Source organism: Puma concolor, chromosome D4 (assembly GCF_028749965.1).
Source record: "Puma concolor isolate L17-30 chromosome D4, mPumCon1.1.hap2, whole genome shotgun sequence".
Taxonomy (NCBI): domain Eukaryota; kingdom Metazoa; phylum Chordata; class Mammalia; order Carnivora; family Felidae; genus Puma; species Puma concolor.
In genome coordinates this window covers 17101957-17103205 of record NC_141679.1, presented here as the reverse complement: position 1 = coordinate 17103205, position 1249 = coordinate 17101957, and positions in this window count along the sequence as shown.

The following is a 1249-nucleotide window of genomic DNA, read 5'->3' as shown; positions in this document are numbered from 1 at the left end:
GACTGTTGTTTTTCTGAAATTCATATCTAACGGGTGTCATATTTTATATGGCACCTCGCTTTTGCAGCGACTCAAAAATGTCAGGAGAAAAAAAGCCAGGGTTTTCCACCCTGGACTTGTGGACCTATCACCAGGAGGTCACAGGGAAGCATTGGAAACTCCCAACATAGTGTCAGCAACCAAGAAGGAAGATGGTGTCGGGAGGCACACACAGGTAGCTGCGTGCCTTCCAGAGTTACCTACCCAACAGTGTCCCCTGCAGACTTCGTATGTCCCTGGAGCCGGAACTGGCTCACGTGGCCACTTCTCACTGCAAAGGGAGGCTAGATAGAGGGTGTCATGTCACATTTGAACCAATTATGATTCATTGTCTGGGAATGCTGCCACGGGAACAAAATCAAGCCTCTTTCAGCAAGGAAGGAGGAGGGAACAGGTGAGAAATCGAAAGTGCCTGCCACAATCTTTTTTTTCTTTTTCTTTTTCTTTTTAATGTTTCTTATTTTTGAGAAAGCGTGAGCAGGGGAGGAGCAGAGAGGGAGAGAGAGGGGATCCAAAGCAGGCTCTGTGCTGACAGTAGCCAGCCCGACGCGGGGCTCGAACTCACAAACTGCAAGATCGTGAGCTGAGCCAGAGTCAGACGCCCAACCCACCGATGGCTGTAATTCCAAATTCCTGTTATCAAAACAATAGGAATTTTTTTCTAGAATAAAAATGTAGACACAATTTTTCAAACATCATTTCCGAGAATTTGTGAAATACCCTCTTCACCCCTTCCCCCAGCACAGAGGGATGTCCCTGCTGATTGAAAATTATTACACACTGAAAATCAATGGGGACTTTTCTCCCCATTTCAGCTTGGGGAAGTAGGTCAGAGAGAGGCTTTATCTTAAAGGGGAAAAGAAAAACCTTAACAGACATTAAAAATGGAAATATTCAGGGTGCCTGGGTGGCTCAGTCGGTTAAGCGTCCGACTTTGGTTCAAATCATGATCTCACGGTTTGTGAGTTCAAGCCTCGTGAGTTCAAGGCTCTCCGCTTTCAGCATGGAGCCTGCTTCAGATCCTCTGTCCCCTCTCTCTCTACCCGTCCCCTGCTTGCTCTTGCTCTCTCTCAAAAATAAATAAACGTTAAAAAAAATTAAAAATGGAAGTATTCAAAGCACTTTGAGAGGAGATAAATGTCTTTTTGCTTACTACTCTCAGTGAGGAATAAATCAGGAATTGGAAATGAAGGCTACGGGTGCCTCCTTT